Genomic DNA, 22,218 nt, shown 5'->3' with positions numbered 1-22,218 from the left:
ATATTTTGTCAGGGATTTTAGCTGCTAACCAAAGAATAGATCTACTTCAAGCTCAGATAGAAGAATTGGCTGACTTGGTACTTTTGGGTTGCGTTGACCAACGTGCACATTTATGTATAACCTCTGTCAGATTTAATGATTCCAGGAATGCTTCCCACATCATCGGTGACTATTTGGCTGGAAATTGGTCCATGGCAGCGGAAGTAATGATCCAGTCTCAACTGACTCAGATAGCTGTTTTGAACAACACCCGTGTCGAACCAGTGACTTTGGGTCAATTCACTAATTGGATATCTTCTGCCTTTTTCTTTTTTAAGGAGTGGGTGGGAGTAGGCATTTTTGGTGCAATGTGTTGCTTCGGTGTGATACTCTGTTTGTGGCTTCTTTGTCGCCTTAAGGCTCGCAGTGCTCAAGAAAAGGCTATGATCGTGCAAGCTCTTGCAGCTTTAGAAATTGGCAACTCGCCACAGGTCTGCCTTGCGCAGTTAAAACAGTAAATCTTTGACATGGTCGTTGCACCCCAAGTTCTTTTAACATTGCACTGGGTTCGACATGTCCTTCTTTTGTCTTTCTTCTAGTGTTGAAAAGCCCTTGCACTCTGCAGGTCTCGATACCATTGCACGCAGAATGGGTTTCCACACTGGTAAAGGTCTATTGCTTTAAAGTCCGTGTCTTTGTCTCAGGGTGTTGCCAACTTATTGATGGCTGTACTACAATAACGGCCTCAGCTACCCCCTTTTGTTCACCATCTTCACGATACAGGATGCGAGGCAAGGCACTGCACTTGAGTGATCCTATAAGTGGACCTCAAGGAGAGCATGTCCTATTGCATGCGGGTTTGACGCGTCCACGCCCCGCCCCACGAAAAAAGGCGTTGGCTGATATGGAGTCAGATCTAGGGAAGGCGCCTCCTTGGGGCTGAGCCATACTATGCAGCCACTTCTGCACAGTGGGATAGGACCTCTACTCTCGCCTGTATTGTTTTAGTAAAACAAAAAGAAGGAACTGTGGTGAGCCGTTTCTGCGGACCATAGCCACCATTACAATATGGCGCTGGCTGCCACTGTGGTCAGTGATAAACAATTCCTTATTAGGGAGAGTTGGCATATTTTGAGATAACATCCTATGAGAAAGATCCACGTAGCAGCTTTGCATTGGGGCTCGGGGTGCTTTATTAAGGCTGGGAGGCACGGGTGGGGGAGAAGAAGCTTGAAGTCATGACTGAGATAAGGCCTGAATAAACTGCTGAAAGAAGAATCCTGTGTCGTGTCTTCCTTTGCCGGCTGGGGGTCGCAACAGGGAACCTTAGAAAGTTGAATACACAGAAGCAGAGAGTAGAAGGACAATTTCCAGGGTGTGGGAGGAGGGGAAAGCAGGGAAATGTGTGTCAAAGGTTACAAAGTTTCAGTTACACAGTTGACATGTCTAGAGAGCTGATTAGAGCATGGAGAATATAGCTAATAATGCTGTATTGTATACTATAAACTTGCCAGGAGATATGATTTTGATGGCTCTTGCCAAAACAGATATTAGCAATAATTATTTCATTAAATACATGTATTTTAGAACATGTCACACACTGAGTTAGTACTTTTTCCTAAATCATGACAACATCTTAGTTTCTTTACATCAGTCTCCCTATATGATGTCAGAACACCAAAACAGGTATAGTGCATATTAGAAATAACAGACCTCCTACTGCCTGGCCTCTCTTCTCCCTTGAAACTATGTAACTATGACACTAGGGACTCATAGTTGCATTTAATACAGGCATAAATTATATCTTGTACCATGGAAGTATCTTACAACCATTCAACCATATCATCAATAGTACAAACCCCTGAATCTCAACTCAGAAGTACATGAAAACTTGCCCAAATAAAATCACTTTCCATAGCTCGTGCAGGGTGCAAGCTGATGGCTATAATTAATGGTCCTGCACAGTGACCTCCAGTTTGTCTGTTTCCTTCAGAAGGACTTCTCTGATCCCACACTTAATCACAGGAGAAATCCTCCTAAGCTGGATAGGGCTCGAAGCTTCCCTGATTTATATGATAATCCATAGAGAAAATGTTGCATTGCGAATATCACAGCAGTTTGATTCTTCTCCCTGGCTGCACCTCTGAATCACCTGGGAAGACTTCACCGGGCACTTTTTCTTGTGTCAGATGCAGAAGGCTGGCCTCTTTCACAACTCCTGGGCATCGGTTCTGAGGGTAGGTCCTGATCACCAGTACTCTTCAAAGCTCCTGATTTCATCAGCAGCCAAGGTGTTAAAGCATGAAATAGACCAAATCAAGAGAAATGAGAAAAATTTAGCAGCCAGGATTTGGTGATTCTGTGCATAAATGTACTGCTGACATCAGAGTTTTCATTTCTGGGTAAATATCAGTAGCCTTCACTGATTTTTAATACCACAGTTTGGAAGTCTCCATGAGTCCCTTTGGACTTTGTCACCTCTCAATGTCACAGAGAAAGCCCAGGAAGGGTTTCCAGGCTCACAAGGGCCCACGCCCTGTCAGGGAGCATCCTTTATATGAGTAGGAACAGGGAGGCAGAGTCCAGGGCGCATGTCCCCTGCTCCTGCAACAGTCCTCAAACACAGTGGGGATGGTCCCAGCTGGGCATCAAGTTTCAAACACCATCCTGATACCTGGGCAGGAGGCATCCCTCTGGGAGTCAGCCACTGCCTGAACCAGAGGTTCAGGAAACAGGCACAGCAGGAGGGCCCCGCAGTGCGCATGTGCTGCTGCACACCTGGGCACCTCCACACCCCTGCCCCCTGTAGGTGCGCCTCACAGGAACAATGGGTCTCAGACTTCTCCCTCTACTAAATCCATAGAGAAACTGTTGCATTGCAAATATCACAGCAGTTTGATTCTCCTCCCTAGCTGCACCTCTGAATCACCTGGGAATACTTCACGGGCACTTTGTCTTGTGTCAGATGCTGAAGGCTGGCCTCTTTCCACAACTCGGAGGCATCGTTTCTTTTTTTCTGAATAGAATGACTCCCCCCCAATAAACACCAGGTAGTAGAAGAGTGTTCTCCTTTCTTTAAGTGGCTTTAAAATGCAATTATCATTCCACACTGAAACCCATTATTCTGTTATAATTTTTATGTACCAATTAAAAAAAAAACATGGTGCTCATTGTGGATTTTAGAAATGCAGGCGCTCTGAGAATCTGGGACACTAGGCACACCAGGTGAGCCACAGGTCACACAGACCCGGCCTTGAGCCCATGTCACCTACTTTCCCCGGGGCCCACACACAGGGCAGAGGGTTGTGGCTGCTGAAGACAGGAACTGGAAAAGTCCTGAGGACGTCCTGTTAGATGTATGCTAAGGTTTAAGGGCTTTGGCTAACCATGGAGTTAAGCTGGGGGCAGGAGCTGTGGCCACAGAAAACAGCTGTGGGATTTATCATCGTGAAGTCCTTACCTTTGGAATTTTATCACAGCTTTTTGAGCATATGTTTGTATATTTTAAATGCATATTAAGACATCTTCAATTTGTTGAACACGTCTGACATAACACATACTTACATAAGGGAACTATTAAGTAAGCACACCAGGATTTTTAAAAATATATATATATAACTCTAATTTCTATTCTTATTTTTCAGATATTAAACTGGTGATTGGAGAAGATAAGAGACATCTTTGATGTGACCAAGGTGGACACTGGCAGCCACAGGGCCCCACAGCCTGTTCTCTTACCTGCCCATGCTGTGGATTTTGCAGACCCTTGGCACCTACAGGTCTGATGGAGGCAGGGGATGGTGATTGCGAGGCAGAGCAGATGCTGCCGCAGCAGGTGCATTTGGGTCCAGTCCCAGCCCCAAGGTTCGCTTTGCAAGCCCGAGACACACTTCCATTTACCTGAATCTCCAGGTCCCCAAGTGTAAAGTGGGACTTACTGCAATCCGTCATGCCGTCCTGATGATGGAATGAGGCCTTCCAGTCTCTGCCTAGCACAGTGCTGTGCAAACAAGTCTCAATCCCTGCTAGCACCACCCAGCAGCTTGGAGTCACAGGTGGATCACCCACCTCAGGGGAAGGTGTGAAAAAGTAGCCCAGCAAAGAAGCTGCTGGAAATCGGTCCCGCCCCCTAGAAGGGTGATCAGGTACCCCATGGTGCTGCACTTCCAGACCGCTGGAGTGTCCCCCCCCCCAAGGCTCAGCAGCTGTTCCATGCTGATTGATGGGACAGATGACAACTCCTATGATGAGACATTAATGAAGTGCTGTTCGCTTTTATCAAATATCATAAGCAAAACATTCATTTATTCTAGAAAAAGTGCACACAAAATATAGAGTGAGCCTAGCCAATAATGTAGATTTTATTTAAGAAATGCTCTGACAATGATTGACACCCAAACATGCTGAATCCATCAACCATCTTGGGCCCAGGATCCACGTTTTGTCAGCAGGAAACACTTGGTTTCTTCAGCAGGAAGCATGGGAATGCTTCTAAATAATGTATTGAAACACACATGCCTCTAGATTAGTGCTATTTAGTGTTCTGGAATAAATGCTCTGGAGGAGAGGTTTGCCACAAAACTGTTAAACTCCTGCAGAGGGCGCTCCACTCTTCTGAGTTGAAAATATCAAGGGGAACTGGTGAGTTGAGGGGTGCTCAATTTTTATTGCAATGCGTGAGTCACATAGGAGATTATAGGAGATTCACAGTTTCAAAACCCGTAAGTACTGTTAGTTGGATCATGAAAAGTGATAGGAGAATAGGCACCATGATCAGGCAAAAGAAATCTGAGAACATATTTCCTGAGGGCTGTGTGTGTGTGTGTGTGTGTGTGTGTGTGTGTGTGTGTGTGTGCCTGGCTAATAAACACTGTGGGGTAGTTCATACTCTCAGACAGGATGTGGCTATATCTATAGAAAATTCCTGAAAGATTACTTATTTACTTGTCTATGTCAACATTTTTATTGTGGAAAATTTCAAATACATAGTTGCTCCTCCTAATTCATGAGTTCCAAATCTGCCAATTCAACCAACCATGGATGGAAAACATTACAAAATAACTGCATCTTTACTTAAGATGGACAGAATACATTTTGTGGTTACCTGTTAGGAATGGTGATTTGAATCATCATCTCTCTGATGGTCCTGCAGCAGGAGCTGCACCCCTGTGCTGGGAACTTCCTGTGCACATGTGCAGCCAAGCCTGCCCTGTTGCCATGGTGACACCCTGTTTAAAGGAAGTTCTGTGCATGGGCACAGGACTGTCAGTCTTGACCCTGAGTTCAGACACCATGGTCAGGGGTACAGAATTATGAGCACAAGTTGATAATTATAATTGGTCACTGGACTTTGTCCTTCAGCCTGCTTGCTTTCAATAGACTTTCTCACAGAAAGCCCTTTTGATGATAAAACCTATATAATACACTTGATGAGCTAGCTCTGCGTCATTATTCTCCTGGAGAGGTTAATAATGTCCCATCTGGTCTCAGCTTTCTTTCTGTATCCCCTGTGGATACCAAGAAATGGCTGCAGTAGTAGAAAAAGAGAAATTCCCAAGGCAATTGTCTCTGAAGTGTAATTCTTTGGTAGACCCTTGAAGATGTTGGTAGCAAAGCCAGGTATATGAAGATATTTGCCCTTTAGAGAGGAAGGTGGATAGGAAAAGGACAGAATGGGCAAAATCTAATTCCCAGAGATAATTTTCTAACACATAGAGGTTCTATCTCCCCTGACATTGGTTAGACTTTATCTACTGCCCACTGGCCACTCGAACCCCTCTCACCTTGCTCCATCTTTTCCCTGGTGCTCACCTGCTTCAGAGACATGGTGCCCTCGACTCACCCTCGGCATTTGGTTGGTTTTCTGCCTTTCCCATCTGCAACAGAAGCCTCGTCAGGATGGGCTTGCAGTCTGTTTTGTCCAGTGTCATGGAGCCCTTGATTTGCTGCAGGAGGCCAGTTCTGAATTGACTGACCCACTTCCCAGTGAACACAGAATTATTGGGTCACATGTCTCTGCTGGGGGATTTGGATTTAGTTAAAAAATTGCCACATCTCCTGCCCTCAAGAGCAGATCCTGACTCTGAAGTCAGCCATGAGAGCAGAGTTTCCATGAAACAGAGATAAAAGGAGGCGGCATTTCCCAAGCCCCATATAAGCCAACAGCTTCACATAAACCCTCAATATTTCATGTTAATAAATGATTTTTTTATTGCAATGTGGGAGTCAAATGCTGCTAAGACTGGAGTCCCCTGTCCACCTGCAAGACAGAGTCCCCAGAGACACAGGGCTTCTCTTCTCGAGGCTCTGTTTGCTTGTTTGCTTTAAGTCCATTTTCTTTTTCCATGGCAGAGATTTTCTACTAAATCTTTATTCTAAAAAAAATTAGAATTTTGCTTTCTTCTCCTTTTCTGAGACACACAGTCACAAGCCCAGACTTCTCTTTCTCCCACTCCTAGCACAATCCTTACACTGATTAAATAACCAGTAAGCTGGTAAAATTATGTATGCAGTATGGTTTCATAATGGGGGCTCTGTACACCAGTATCTTGAGTTTCCACTCTTCATTTGATTACCTTTGGATGCCTCTATTGTTTCCTCCCCAAACATTCAATATGTAAAAAATAGATATTCTACCAGTTTTTGTTTCAATTCCTTGACATTTATTACCTCCCTCTCCTCTCCCAGACACCCTCTGCCCTCAGTCTCCATGTTGACTCTGTCTGTGGCTGCTGTGGCTGTTTTGCTGGGAAAGGAGCCCAGGGCTACCTTCAGGCTAAGCGAGGACTCCGCCACTGAGCCCCACTCCCACCCCAGGACAACCATCTTTTAACCTCTTTTTACAACCAAGCTGGGACCTCACTTGGAGCTGGAGCCTGACTGGGGCCAGACTCCCAGGGTCCCCCTGCTGGAGGAAGGTGTCATGAGACAGTCCCGCCCCCAACCCACAGACGTGGGACCCAGGGGAAAAGGAGGACAAGGATGGCCAGATCTTGCTCTTGGCAATAGCAATACAAATTGCACTAAAGAGTCAGGTGCGAGTGCCAGAAATGAGGCAAACGACAAAATTAAAGCAGGTTAATTGGAAGAAAGGTGGAGAAACGCAGCCCACACAGTGGCCACTGTGGGCAGAGACACAGCCAGGATCAGCAGCAGGGTCAAGAAAGGAGCGCAGGAGGAGGAGTCACCCAAGCGGCAAGAGCAAACACATGTCCTTATTGGACTGGATGAATACAGGGGTCGTTTTAAGTGATGAAAGTCAACGTTTATGGGCTGAAACTCATGCCATCAGCTGTCCTCCAAGAGAAATTTTATTGATAACACTCGGATTCCAGATTTAACCAGGTTAACAAGCAATGTTTTACAAAAGTGATTTTTAATTTAAAATATTTTCACTCAGTTAATAGGGCAATTACAATTAATATTTAAAGTTTTCAAAATTAATTTAAGCCACATTATCTCTACTTAACCAAGCACTATAATGGAATCAAGCTAATAGTGTTACTTTGAGAAGGAAATTAGTAGTTGTGCAACTGCCTATGGTTCAAGAGCTGCATAAGTGCAGGCTGCTATTACCATCACAAACAAAGCACTTTAATTTCCTCGTAAAGCACAGAACCAAGTGATTCTCAACCCTGGATGAGTTTGAATACAGCAGGGTTATTCTTCAGGGAAACATGGAAGCGCCTACCTCGGTGTGCTGGGGAGCTGCACTCAGGTCTATCCTCCATGGAATTTACCATATCTCAGTGCGTAAAGAGTGGTCCACTGGAAAGCTGGGCATAGAGCAGAAGAAACACAGTGGGCAGGCAAGACTCCAATGAAGCCCAGTCCTGGTAGCATTTTCTCCAAGAGAACTCTTGCTAATAGGGAAACAAATAAAATATTGAGAACCAAAATGCACAGAGACCATGCATTAACTGGGTAAAATTATGTATGCAGTATGATTTCATAACGGGGGCTCTGTACACCAGTATCTTGAGTTTCCATTCTCACAGTTTTGGACATGCACAGGGAGATACGACTGAATTGGGGTTTTACTAAGAACCAGATAAAGTGATTGAGTTTTCTAAAGCTCTGTGTGTGGTGTTAAGCTTCATTGAAATTAATCCATGTACCCTACACTTCACCTGATTCAAGTGAAAAAAATTCATGTTTTCTTTGTGAATTTTCAAAGCCGTGCAACCAGGAGCAGAATCTAAATTTAGAGCCTTTTCATCAGTCCATGAAGAAATCATTGCCCCTATGTTCTCATCCCAAATTCCTCCTGCCCCTTTCCCAACAGTCCTCAGTGTGTTTCTGCCTCTCTGGATTTGCCTACTCTCTATATTTCATATAAATGAATTTTGCAGAAGGTGGTCTTGCAGGTGTGGTTCTTTTTCACTTAGCACCATATTTTTAAGTTTTATCCATATTATAGTAGATGCCAGTATTTAATTCTTTTAATGCTAAGAATATTCACTGTAGGAATGTACATTCTTTTGCTTATCCACATATCAGGTGATGAAAATTTAAGTGGTTTACATATTTTGGCAATTATGGGCAATGCTGCTATGAACATTTGTGTACCGATTTTGTGTGGCTGTGTATTTTCATTTTCTTCAATATTTGTTTTTTAAGTAAAATATTTCTCCTCTCATGATTGAAATAAATACATTTCCTCCACCATGGTTAGGTTTTGTTACCCAGAAGTTTAAGATTCTTTTAATACTTTTAGCTGACAATTATCAAAAATTCTACTGGTTACAATGAGCAGATGAATTATTCTCAAAATCGTTATTAATATGGTAAATTCCATTTTTATTTCCATGGCACTTTTTAACATTGAAAGTAGAAAATGTTGTTAGATATAATTGAAATCTCTCCCCCTTTGTGCCTCTGAATAATTAAAATCCTCTCATGTATCCAGACCTGGTGATATTTAATTTAAAATATTGTGATGATTCATTCATTTGGTTTTATGCTTTCTAATTATCCTCAAACGTTGCAACAAAAAGGTGAATTTTCTATGAATATGAAGCTTCAGACTCAATAAAATTAAATCATTGAAGGCAAAGCCTGAGCCCTTTGTCCATGGAAATGGGAGGTGATCTCTCAGGACAAGGAAGCTCTGGGAGCAAATCGGTGTCCCTGGCACTGGGCTAGGTCCCTGTCTCTATGGACACCCCTCCACCCTAGGTGCTCAGGGTGTGGGGAGTCCAAGGAGGAGAGGCTGGGTGGGGAGGACTCATGTTCCAGGTCGTGAGGACCCTGAAGTGCACACTCGCTCTCTTGGAAGGTAGATGTGGAGGGGGCCTCGAGGGGCCCCAAGGCCACATTGACCTTCTGGTCCTGTGACTCTGCAGGGGCCCCCAAGAGCCTGTGTGACAGGTGACCCTTCCATTCAGGATCACCCATCCTGTGGTGTCCTTAACCCCAGGGACATAAGTGGCTTGTGCTACTCCATAAAGGGGGACTTCATCCAGCAATCTGCTGAGTAAATGAAGTTTAAGGAAATTATTCTGAGGACTTCCAAGCTCTGCAGATCTCCTGGGAACATTCTGGAAACTGCCATTTAGTGTAAATAACAAGTAACTACACAGCCCTGTTAAATGTTTTCCAAAGAAGGCCTGCAGGGACTTTCCTAGACAAAACAGCTGAAGGGTCAGAGCTGTTGGGTTCTCTGTGTGCTTCCTTCCCTTAAAGTGGAAAAGCACATTTTGTCAATGTCCCGTCATTCTCAAGTCTCATTCTGCAGCCTAAATGCTGCTCTAATAAGCTCATCATTCCTGCAGTGAGGGGCCAGCCATTCAGGATACAAGATAAAACAAAACCTACCGGACTCTCCAGACTTCCAGCAGACATGGCCTCATTGGGGGTCTTAAGGAGGAATCTCTCAGACACACTTTGTCGGTGCCACTAAAGTCCCAATCCTGGCTGGTCACTAACAAGTTGTTCTGTTTTCCTTATTTAAATGAGTCTGAGTCTTTGTGATTAATGAATCACAAGAACACGTTTGGGGATTCACAAGCCAGACAAGGAAGCAGAGGGCATGGAAGGCTGGACCCCTCTCAGTGGCCTGGGCTGAGCTCCCAGAGGACCCCTGAGCTTCAGGCCATATGGGAAGCTGTCTCTGTCAGGCCTGGCTCACTGGCTGACCCCTGGTGGGGACAGCACAGGTGGTGTGGGTAGGTGATTGAAACATGGTTGCGGAATCAATTGAAAAAACCTGGTCACTCTCTCCCTCCACGTGCTGCAAGTCCCCCCTCCACATGCTGCACGTCAGTCCCCTGCCGCTGCCTCTGAGGGTCTGTCTTTCTTCAGGGAAAGGAAGCTGTTGGATTTTTGTTAAGCCATGGTGGAGGTGGGTGGCCAGTGTGGGCTGGGATGGCTGTACCCAGGCACAGCTCAGCTTTGTCTCCTTGTCTAACTGAAGAGGCAGGAAGTCCTGGGCATGTTCTAGGGCTGATCCTTTAGTGGTGGGGACACACGTCGTGGGTTTCCATGTTTAATGTTTGCACACTGAGGCAAGGGACTCTGCCTGAGTTTTGGTGAACAAAGAACCTTTGAGAGCTCTCAAATCCTGTGAGCTCTGCAGGGCTGAGGCCCTAATGGGCCATACCTGAGCCCAGGGGAGGGGAGGAGGGAGGTCTGGGTTCGCTCACAGACAGAGACCCCAGGTTGTGCAGCATAGCTCCATAACTGAGAGCAACAGGGACACGTTCTGGCCCACTCGAGCACAGGGGGTTGAGGGACATGGCTGGACGGGAGGGAAAGCTTTTGAAAAATAAATTAACCTGCTGCAGCACGTTTCCACTGATTCTTCATATTTGAATTCCAAATTTCTTCCGAGGAACCCCTCTTGGGAGGGAGGCTATCTTCAAGCCCTGGTGACATCACAGGTCTCTACCCCTAATGCCATCTGGGTGAACAATCATGCACTTGTTTTTAAGAGTGTTGAGACAGTATCTATTTCTGACACGAGAGAGCAAGCTGTGTCCAGGTAAGTATGATTATTTTATTGTATTTGTCACATCATAGGGCTGTGCCCAGCCTACAGGGGCCACTCAACATGTACCTGATGAAAGTTGAAAGAAGTTAATCTTCCTTGTGTTTAGAAATTATGGTTTTTCAAATTCCTGCAGCTAGATAGAAATAACAATCTTGAAAGTCATTCATTAATCCTACAACGATCAGATAAGCACCAACTTTGTGCCAAGCCCTGACAGATTCCATTCATCAAAGACCAGCATGCTCCAAGTGCCATACAGGCCTCTAATCTCAGGAAGTTTATATTCCTGGACGAGGAGATAAAAAGCAGATTGCCAATTTAGAGATTGATTTCATAATACCTTTATTTTGCTTATTTAGCTTTTTTATTTTAACGTGGTGCTGGGGATTGAACCCAGAGCCTCACACATGCTAGGCAAGTGTTCTACCATTAAGCCACAATCCCAGCCCCTCAGAGATTAATTTCAGATAATGATAAGTGTTATGAAGGAAATTAAGCAGGTCGATGAGAGATGGTGATGTGTTGGGGGATAAGTTTAGATTTTGCTGATCATTTCTCTGAGGAAATGACCTAGGCTAGAAAACACAGAGACAGTTCATTCCATAGGCAGTTAATGGTACACACAAAGGCCCTGTGGCAGGCACTGATTCAGTTACTTAGGAACAGGGATCAGATCAGTACTGCTGGAATTAAGGTGAGGAAGTAAAATTGAGGGATAGACTGTGAATGAAGCAAGATCAAGTGGCACCAGAGCAGTTATAAAAATTAGATTTGGGGGATATGATTGGCTTCTGCAAACATGAGTTTGCCTTGTTCATGGAAAACAGAATGAAGGGGAGGGACAGTCAGGTGACTCTTACCAGGCCAGAGTTGATGGCAGTTTGTTTGCGCCAGGATCGGAGCAGAGGAACTTCCCTCTTAGATGCTGCTGCAGGCATGCCCAACTCTGTAAACCACTCAACCTTACGTCAAAGCTCTCTGTGGAAACTGACGGAGTCTCCTCTGATTGTGTGGTTCCTGGGAGAGATGCAATGGGGAACCTGAATGGCTCTGAGAGCCTTCCACACCCTGCCCTCCAGGACACTGCAGAGGTTGGAGGTCTTGGGAGAGGCCTCCATTGGCTCCATTACCAGCCATTAGGCAGGAGCCAAGATGGCACAAGGGGCTCAGGTATGGCCCACTAGGGCTTCAGCCCTGCAGAGCTCACAGGATTTGAGGGCTCTCAAAGGTTCTTTGTTCACCAAAACTCAGGCAGAGTCCCTTGCCCCAGTGTGCAAGGATTAAACATGGAAACCCACTGACAAGAGTGAGAGGGCAGCTCAAGCCCCCACCCCAAATCATGGCTTGCTGCACATCTGCAGGCCCCCAGGCTCTGGAAGGATCAGCACTCACTTCTCTAATAATTCAGTCTGAATTTTGCAAGAGAAGCAAATGAAGCTCAAATATCCCATTCATGTCACAAGATGGAATGTGTTTCCAGCCCTAGAATCTGGACAAGAAGCAAGGCCCAGTCCTTTGGCCTCATTTGCAAGAGCAATCATGGTTCTGTCACCACTCTCAGCCCTCTCATTGCACCTGTTGGGTACCACACCGTGGGCCAGGAATTGAACTCTGCTATTGTACTTAAATTACAAAAGTACTCAGCAAGACATGCTTATGGATTCCAGCATTAAATACTAGGGCTGCTGAAATCAGTGTACCTCTAGGAATCAGTCGTAATCACTGGTTTTATTCTGGGTGATTATTTGCCCATGGTTACATCGTTGAATAACACTAAATTACAAAATGATTCCCACTGAATTTTCAGTGCATCCTGCTGGAACAATTAGCTTGACATCTGGGGGATTTTAAAACATAATTTGATGCCTTTTAATCCCCCTTTCATCGAGGATAGAGCCAATTTTGTGTCAAGAGTCTTGGACATGGAACAGTCCAGGGAGACGGGCAAAAATTATGAACATGGAAAGGGGATGGAGGAAGTTTGAGAAAAAGGGGGTGCCCTGTCTCCTGAACTCCCCTGAGCATTTTTTAGAATGAGGAAAGATAGTTGGCAAAGCTCCAGCCAAGGTGTTGGAAATGGGTGCAGGTAACTAAAACTCTGAAGTTTAAAGAATCATTAGAAAGTGACAGGAAATATGGCCCCAGGCAGCATGATGGACAGCTTCTAATGATGCTGGCTCCCTTTCTCCTCTTTTTGAAAACCTGTCGCCACTTAAGTTGAGTGAGCACATAATTTATGATCCAGATCAGGGTGCACTGAAATCAAAAGGAGTCACTCTTAATAACTGCAACAAGAAAACAGGGGAAGAACAAACATAAACCCTACAACCATACAAATAACCTGGAATAGTGGGTCATCTGATCAGTGAGCCAGATTGAAACTATGATTTGTTCTCACTTGTTCTTCATCCCTATAGAAGGTGGGCTGTCCATCAACAGGACAGAATTCTTCATTCTTCATGGCAGTCACCTTAGTGTTTTTTGTTGTTGTTTTGTTTAGGTTTTTTTTTTTTTTTTTTTGGTTACTGGGGATTAAACCCTGGGGCACTTAATCACCATGGAGCCTCATCCCCAGCCCTTTTTATTTTTGATTTTGAAACAGGGTCTCTCTAAGTTGCTTAGGGCCTTGCTAAGCTTTGAGACTGGCCTTGAATTTTAGATCCTCCTGCCTCAGCCTCTGCAGCCACTGGGATTACAGGTGTGTACCATGGTGCCTGGCAGTACTATTGGGTGTTGAACGGGCCCTACAGGGACTCATTCTTGTCTATATTTTTCCTTTCCAAGCTCAGTCCCTTCCTTCATGCAATGAATGTGCCCTGGGAGCTGAGTTTTCAAAATTTCATTTACACACAATAACTGTGCTTTTCTAGGGGGCGCAGAGGGATGTTTCTGTACCTAATTATGTCATGCAAAGGTCAAATTAAGGTGATGGGCACACCTACCACCTTAGACATGGAGTGTTTCCCTATTGGGAGAACATTTCAAATCCTCTCCTTTAGCTATCTGAAATACACAATGTGTTGTTAGCTGCCCGAGCTCCAGAACTTGTTCCCCATGTTACATTGTGCCCATCAACAGACTGCCCCGGTCTCTCCTCCCCTGGACCCTCTCCAGTCTATTCTCTGCAGTGTCTTCCTGATGCCATCTTCTACCCGACCTGGGGCTCGAGTCAATGAAGCCAGCTGAGCATGAAACCTCGGCAGCCATGAGAACAAATCTTCTGCTCTAGGTTCCTGTCTCAGGGGTTTTGTCCAGTGATGAGGAGCTGACTCAGTGGCTGGGTAACAGCAGAGGTGGCACCCTGTCTGCCAGCCTGTCTGCCTTTGACATTTGGAGAAAGAGAAGTTGGCTTCACAGTGACCTCGGAGGATGTCCATTGGGACCCAGTCCTCGACCCCATCTGGGCCAGCAGAACCCATGGGAACATCCTAGGATGGGATGTGCCCCTTCCTTAAGGCTTTAGTGGCTGGAGGGTTTCCTGTGGCTATGAAGAAGGTGACGTCTGCTCCCCGTTGGTTATCTTCTAGAACACAGGGAGGGGTGTGTGTGTGTGTGTGTGTATGTGTGTGTGTGTGTGTGTCTGCTCTCAGCCCAATTAATTTGGCTCTGGGCTTTTATATTTTAATTAAAATAGCAGCTTTTGTAAATATTCATCAAACACAAATAAGTTTCCTGGTTCGTGAGGCCCCAGGCTAGTGGGGAAGGACATGGAGGAACATCTCCCGGGTGGCAAGCTCACTCCCAGGCATGCACAGGTGACTCTGCGACCTGGGGTTTAGGGTCCATCTGCTGAATCCCTTTTGATGAATTTATAAACAGCCAGTAGGTGTGAGGAATGTGGATGGGACCTGAGCACGTGGGGCAATGGAGGCCCCTCCACCTGCCTGTGTGTGTATGTCTTTCTGCATCTGTACCCACCCTGCTCTGCCAGGTGTGCCTGTACCTACAGTGTGGCACTGTCTCTCTGGCAGCATCTCCGTGAAACCATCCTGAAAACTTGTGCATACACATAAGTGCATATTCACGTGTGTACGTACACAAACGTGTGCCTGTATAGCAAATGTGTGGGTGTTCAGTTATAAAGTTATCAGAGTGGAATACAAAGTTAGGAGAAACACAGGCTCTGGAAATGCCATGCTTCAAGTTCTGACCCATTCTTCTGGACATTTGCCCATTCTTTCTGAGGATAACTTGTGTTCTGTTCCGGTGCAAAGAAAGCCCCCAAACCCCAAACCTCAAGGCTTACTGTCAACATCTTTGTCCCGACTCCACATGTCCTACATGTCCACTGCTGGCCAAGCAGCTTCCCTCCCCTAGTTTCCTTGCTGAGACGTCAGCCACTGTCTGGTCATGTCAGATGGACAGAGAGCATATGGACACTCCCTCCAGCATCTGTGTGGACACAGAGGCTTGGTGGAGTGAGGAAGGAAGTACAGCCACCCACAGGGAGGTGCAGGCAGGAAGGGCGACCATGCGTGTCGGTCAGCTTTCCACTGCAGTGACCAGCTATCTGACCAGAACAACTGAAAAGGAGGTACGTTCATGTTTGCCTGTGGTTTCAGAGCTCTCAGCCCAGGGCCAGCAGCTCCACTTCCCTGGGCCTGAGAGTAGAGGAGGTGGCAGAGGAAGCAGGGGACAGAGAGAGAGGGAGGAAGGGGCCAGGGACAAGGTACACCCTTCCGAGGCACACCCTGACCTTCTTCCCCAGCTAAGCCCTGTCTCCTGTAGTGTCAGAAGGGACTCGGTGATACCCTTAGGTCTCTGTGAGCTGCTCACCTTGTCCCCAGCAGAAGAAGGTGCAGAGTTCACTCGTGTCCTTGGCCTTTCTATGGTGACTACATTGAAGTAGGTTCTAGCTGTGTCTGGACCTTGAGGGTATTCTACAGTTGTCCAGAAGAAAACCCGAGCCTGGAACAGATGATTGGAGGGTCCTGCGTGTTGGGGAGACTTGGACATCCCATTGCTAAACACTAAGGGGGCTTTTCTTCGTGGATTTGGACTGACACTGAAAGATCAACACAAAGCCAAGCAGGAGCTCCGAGAGAGACCTGTGTGAACTGGCGTCACTGGTAAAGGAGGGCTCACCAGTTGTGGGCTTCCTCCTGCTCAGTCTGGGCCAGTGCTTTCTTTGGTTGGATAATAACCTTGTCTACTGATAAGGTCCAGCCTCATAATTTGCTGCACATGATGATAAACATCACACAGGAGTGGCGGTGGCCTTCTGAATACCTCAAGGTTCCTTTACAAATACCACAGGAGAACAAAGATGGCACTTGAAAGTTTAGGCAACTTGAGAGACTTTGCCACTAATTTAAACAGTGTGGATTGCAGCACAGTTTTGTATCAACTGTGGATGGGCCCCCTTTGGCCAGCCAGATGAGCTTCTTGAATCAGCATACTGGCCACTTGGAAACCACATGATACATCACCTGGGTTGGCACCACAATCTCTTGCACATCTGTGAAGCATGCGCTCTGTAATATTGGTGTTACTATTATTTTGTGCTTTTCTTCTATGAATATAAAAATACACATGCACAGGGCATTATATATTTTAAGCTCTCTTCTGCCATCTGTTACTTTAGCATCTCCATCATTTTTCAAGCATACATATTACAAATATGCTTTCCTATTGGTGAGGAGGGAAAGAAAGTTTTACTAGAAATAGCAAGAAGGAAAGACAGAGATTGTCACAGGAAGATGGGGTAGAAAATCAACCCTGGAATGTGTACCCCGTCATGAATTGTTCAGACAATCCCCAAATGTTCAGTAAGGCTGATTTGAATTGTGAAATGCTCTGCATGAGTTACCAGTCACCAAAAAAAAGCTGTGTAACAAACAGCCCCAAATTCAGTAGCTTAGGGAGTCAATTTACAGACTGTGGGTCCACTGGAAAGTTCTGCAGGTCTTGGTTGGGATTGGCCTTGAGATTTTTCTAGTCTTGTCTGATGCCCACTCACAGGCTTGGCAGGGATTCATCACTGGTTGGTTGATGTGGTCTGACCTCAGTTGGGAAGTCAGCACTTCTTCCCCAGATCCTTGGTTCAGAGTGGGCCAGACCAGGCTTATTTTTATGCTGGAGGCTGAATTCCAGGAGGGAAAGAAAAAGTGTGGAGACTTCCTGAGAAGTTGCCTAATAAAGAACAATTGTCATATCCACTTTATTCTATAGACCAAAGCCAGCCACAGGGCCACCTCGTAAATAGGTGGAAAATTAGATTCTCTGAGAGCCCTTGGTTGAGGATTGCTGGGAAGTGGGGAGGGAGCAGGTCCTCTCCTGTCTTCTCTGCCCTGCAGGTGGCCAGCTCAGCTTTCAGCAGCTTAAGAGGAGCAGAGAGCCCCAGGCCTGCAGGGCAGCTCTGAATGGACATGGCAACTGCTCTCCATTAGCTCAAAAGTCTCAGATGCTTTAGCTCTCCCTCCTGAAACTCAGCCTCCCACATACAAATCAGCCTGGTCCAGCTCACTCTGGACCAAGGATCAGGGGAAGCAGAGCTGGAAGTTTGGAAGATTGACCCTGAACAGACTGGATGTCCTTGGTGTTATGACAGAGAGGAAAGTGGCTGCCCCTGATCCATCTACATGTATCTGCCTGGGGACCTCCCTCTTCTGCTTTGTTTGACCTTCTAACTGGCCTTGGGCTGCAGCCTGGGCACACATTTCCAAGGAGAAACTTTCCAACTGCTAATGTTCTGGTTTTGGTCTCTGAGCAATGTTCGAACTTCTCGAGTCCCCTCAGGAACTCTGACTGTACCGCGTTTGGGTGAACTGTGTCCCTCTGTAGCCAACACCAATTCAGAGCTGGTGTTTTACTAGGCTGATCACCACCCAGTTGGCACAGCACCTGGCACAGACTTGTCATTCAATAAAATATTTTAAATGTTCATCTTACTGTGGTAAGAGTATGTCACACAGGATCTCCCTTCTTAGCGTGTGTCTAAGTGTATAACACCGTGTTGTTAATCACAGGTGCACTGGGGAATGGATTTTGAATACAGTTTAGCCACGTTTCTGAGCATGTATGTAAACCTGATTTCATGTCAAACCAGAATTACATTTCCCACTGGATTCTGAGTAAACAATTCACATTATCTCTGGGTGAGAAGGCAATCGACGTACTTGAACTTTGCAAAGAACATCCTCCATACAAAACCCACCCTTCAGGACCTTCAAATGGAAAGGGTGACCAGATAAACATTTCCACTAAATGATGTGGTTTCTTATCATGTGAGTATTTCACGTCTTCTTGTGTTAAGCAACTCATGGAGAATATGTTGCTCTCAAATAAAACGTGAAAATGATCAGTGGACATAACGGTTCTCTCCTTCACATTTGGTTGGCTGCAGAGGTTTTTATGATACTCTGCAAAGATGTGTGATTGCTGCAACTAGGGGAAAGCATTTGGTGGCATTGCTGCTTTGGAACAATAATGACAATGAATCAAGTGTAGGAATGAATCATGGAGCAGCCGCAGACACCACACCTAGGAAGGTGATTGCAAGTGCTGCTGGCCAGTATTCTCCTACAAAGTTCCATGTGGTGTCCTCCTCTCCTGCAAGGTTCCTTAGGTGTCCACTGAGCTGAGGACACCTTGGGCCAAGGAGTCCTCTCCTCCAGCTGACTGGCTCAGCCTTGTTTCTGGTGTTAACCTTTACTAGTTCTTTACCCTAGTCCAGCCAGTCCCATCCCACCCCTCATGGCCCCTGTGTCCCCGGCTCTCCTCCCCACGTCAGAAGCTCTTTCATGATGGAGCCACATGGATTTATCTCAGCCTCCCAAAATGACCAGCTCTAGCTTATCTTGACTAGACACTGCCAAAAGAGACTCTTGGTATCTTAAGCCATCATTTTCATGTTGAGTTATTTCTCCAAATTTTCTGGCAACTTAAACTTCACCTAAGGTGAGTCTTGTTCGTAGTTTTCAATTAAAAAAATCATGAATGATAAATTTTGTTAAGAACTTATGATCTGCCAGGCCTTGTGCTAAGGGGTCTGTTGGCCTGCTTCTATCTATCCCACACAACATTCATGGGAGGGGGGAACTATTGTCACTGCATAGCTTAGTGCAGCTGATTCCTGATTAGGCTCTTCCTAAAATTCTCCCTGTAACCGATCGTAGTGTCTGGACACTTATTCGTTGGCTGGTGATTTAGATGAAATGGCGGATACATGCTCATTTTAAATCTGTATGAAAGATTTTTCCCTTCTGACTGACATCCTCCCCCACCCTTTCTCCCTTACCCTTTATAGAAATTATCTTTTAAGGTACGTTAGAGAGGGTAGAAAAATGGCAAGAGGGAAAACCAAGATGGCCTTCCAATCCGTCTCTGATCACCCCAACCAAGTCGTTTCACATCTTACAGATCTTTCTCTAAGAACACTGTGGAGAACGGGTGCTAAAAGTCTGCCTCCTGAGATTGGCTGTGATTGGTGCTGCTCAAACGTTTGCATTCCTTTATAGGAACAATGTTGGGAGCCAGCGACCGCACCCTGAATATGGCGCTGGTCTCTGCTTCCGCTTCGTTAGCGGTTAGAGTTGTTAGAAGTAAACAACTCCTTGTAAGGCTGTGGGGCTGGGCTCTGGCCTGCTTCCGCTGCGCTGTACCTATTAGACTTTTCCATGTGGTGCTAGTTCATTGGCAGGGCTGGGTACTTAAGCTAGGGCAGACCGACCGCTCGCTCTCTTGTTCCTGTTTTCTCATCATGATTCAAAGGTCCTGAGTAAACTGCTGAAAGAAGAATCCTGTGTCCTGTTTCCCTTGCCGGCGAGGAGTTGCGACAGAACAAGTGTGTTGTTTTACACTAGTCTCCCTGGGGCTGACTCAGGCTTGGAACTCGGAGCAGATGAAAGGCATTGCATGGTCTCTGCACTCATTCACTCACACTGTGTGTGAATTATTGCACACTTGTATGTCCCAGGTACGATACCACGTTCCCTGTTTGGGGGATGACAGTCCCTGAAACCATCATGAATCCTAACACGTGTGAAGTGTACTCAGATGGACCCTGGATAGGCAATAGCCTCCCTGTACATCTGGACTACAGCCTTTATTTACAGCCGTGATGTAAATGGCCACATAGATGCATGAGGCGATGGTGGAATGCAGATATTCTTTTGTCATTTTTTCCTGTACATGCTGCATTTCTTTCTCTCCTGTTATTGTGGGGAAGAAACACCCCATGAATTGAGTGACCAGGACTCAGACCTGCAGAGAAGGACTCATAATCCAGGCCCGGCCAGCCAAGGATGTGCCCATGGTGATGAAGATGCACGGGTATTGAGGTGTAGACCTGGGCCTGTGCAAACCTGGTGAGAGAGCAAGTTTTAATCTGAGTTTCTCTCTCCCTGGGTCTGTCTCTGTCTTCTCCTCCTCCCAACTCCCCCATCCTCTCTTTCTAAGTGCCACTGATGGGCTCTGTGGGTCTCCACTTGGAGCTGCTGCCACAAGGAAGTCAGGCCCACGCAATGAGGAGCAGATGACCAAGAACTAATGATGTTTTGAGGACCTTGTTCTCTCCATCTCGAAGCCTGAGCTGTGCATGGCCCTCTCCATCATTGCAGGCAGCTCATGCGAAGCCCTGGTTTGAGGGCAGAGAGTTTAGACCATTTATTTTCCTGTCTGTTGCATCTTGGGAGAGCTCTTCCCTGCCTCTGCCCAGCCAAACTCCTGTGGGCAGCTCCTTGTACCAGGTGCTTGTTTTTGAAATTCCCAACATTCGGGGGCAAAGCACGGCTGACTTTCCACATGCTCTGCCCCTGGGCGCCCTGACATCCCTGTTGGTTCCAAACCCTGCAGATATGCCCCTCATGGATGGCACACTTTGCTACCAGGGTCCACACTGAGATAGGAGGGTGCAGCTCTGAAGAGCAGTGTGCTGGTTTCTGGGAAATCCTACAGGAGACCCATGAGGGTGAGCACAGATGGCCATTTCTTTTTTTTTTTTTTAATTTATTTATTTATTTATTTATATTTTTAAAATTTTTTATTTTTTTATTGGTTGTTCACAACATTACAAAGCTCTTGACATATCATATTTCATACATTAGATTGAAGTGGGTTATGAACTCCCAATTTTACCCCAAATGCAGATTGCAGAATCACGTCGGTTACACATCCACAATTTTACATAATGCCCAATTAGTAATTGTTGTATTCTGCTACCTTTCCTATCCCCTACTATCCCCCCTCCCCTCCCCTCCCATCTTCTCTCTCTACCCCATCTACTGTAATTCATTTCTCTCCTTGTTTATTTTCCCATTCCCCTCACAACCTCTTATATGTAATTTTGTATAGCAATGAGGGTCTCCCTTCATTTCCATGCAATTTCCCTTTACTCTTCCTTTCCCTCCCATCTCATGACTCTGTTTAATGTTAGTCTTTTCTTCCTGCTCTTCCTCCTTGCTCTGTTCATAGTTGCTCTCATTATATCAAAGAAGACATTTGGTATTTGTTTTTTAGGGATTGACTAGCTTCACTAAGATGGCCATTTCTTTGAAGGAAGGCAGGGGAAGTTGTTGGCTTGCATTTAAGGAGAAATTATAAGAAGTTATGAATCTTGCGATGCTAGAATCATATGCAGTCTAACGAGCTGCTCAGATGCAGAGTCTTCATGGACTCCAGCAAACAAAGAACAGAGCACATCTGAGTCCCTCATTCCCCTCTTGATTTTGGAGGCAAACACTTACTAAATGGAGTAGCCCGTTGATTTACCAGAGCTACTTATAATTTGTGTATTCTTTCTCTCAAAGTCCCTCCCGTCTCTTTCCATCTGTGTTTCTCTCTCTCTCTCTCTCTCTCTCTCTCTCTCTCTCTCTCTCTCTCTCTCTGAAATCACTTGAACATAGTAAGACACATCACTGTCAGACAGACATTCTCAAGGTGTGGTTTTCTCTTTACCTCACTGTTTTCTCCACAGTTGTGACTAAGTCTCCCACCTGGCTCAGACCTCTGCCTGGCTCAGACCTCTGCCAGGTTCCTCTTGGCTCTTCTCCAGGAAGCATGAGAACTGCTGACTCGGCACAAATCAACTCTCCATCCCTACCCTGGGGCACTCAGGTAAACTCAGGCACAGTTCCCCTCAGCTCAAGGCCCTGTCTCCCTAAGGGTGACCCCATCCTCTCAGGCTCCTCACAGAGAAGCTCAGCATCTCTCAGCTTCCTGCTGCTTCTAGCAAGATCCAGACTATAGGCCCATGCCTTCCCCCATCTCAGAGTTTTTCCTAAAGAAAACTCATCATTGCAAATTCCTTT

At 45.9% G+C, this 22,218-nt stretch overlaps 1 long non-coding RNA gene across 1 annotated transcript; it reads right to left on the bottom strand.

Moving 5' to 3' along the window:
• Window positions 1-1,154: 1,154 nt before the first annotated feature.
• Window positions 1,155-5,944, bottom strand: LOC144375281 (uncharacterized). Its single transcript, XR_013434902.1, has 2 exons — window positions 5,791-5,944; window positions 1,155-2,249 (listed from the first exon to the last, which is right to left on the bottom strand). It is a non-coding gene; the product is annotated as an uncharacterized LOC144375281 (long non-coding RNA).
• Between the last annotated feature and the right edge of the window lie 16,274 nt (window positions 5,945-22,218).

This window comes from Ictidomys tridecemlineatus, chromosome 2, assembly GCF_052094955.1.
Source record: "Ictidomys tridecemlineatus isolate mIctTri1 chromosome 2, mIctTri1.hap1, whole genome shotgun sequence".
Lineage (NCBI taxonomy): Eukaryota > Metazoa > Chordata > Mammalia > Rodentia > Sciuridae > Ictidomys > Ictidomys tridecemlineatus.
Note: the sequence above shows the minus strand (reverse complement) of the source record. Positions and strands in the feature narration are given on the sequence as shown.